Here is a 523-nt window from a genome sequence, read left to right on the forward strand (position 1 = left end):
GTGGTGGGCTGCCTAGGTGGGGTGGGTAACTTGTCCATCTTCCACAGGATGCACAACCCCATCCCCCCCAGCAGCAGCGGGCATCCAGGTACTCAGTGCCCTCCTGGCAGAGTGTCCCCATGGTATAGGGCAGCATGGCACAGCTCCGACTGCCCAGCACCGCCTGTACCACACTGCGCAGGCTGGGCCCAGCTCAGAGCCATGCGCCTTCGGGCAGCACCAGGCCACATTGGCTGTCAGCTGGGGTCCTTGCACCACTCACAGGGGCTGCATGTCACGCTGGGCAGGGTCCTGCCTCCATGGAAGCAGCCCAGCCCAAGAGTGCATGGAGCACTTGGAGGCAGGACCTGGCCCGGCGTGACGTGCACCTCCTGCGAGTGGTGCCAGGATCCTGGGTGACAATAGAAGTGGCCTGGTCCTGGCTGAAGGCACACATTGCTGGGCTAAGCCCACAAGCAGCACAGGCAACGCCTGGTCTCAGGTGGCTGGGGTTGTGCTGTGCCACAGGTGGGCGGGGGGGGGG

Source organism: Gavialis gangeticus, unplaced genomic scaffold (assembly GCF_001723915.1).
Source record: "Gavialis gangeticus isolate Ggan-Ray unplaced genomic scaffold, GavGan_comp1, whole genome shotgun sequence".
In the NCBI taxonomy this organism is placed as follows: Eukaryota; Metazoa; Chordata; order Crocodylia; family Gavialidae; genus Gavialis; species Gavialis gangeticus.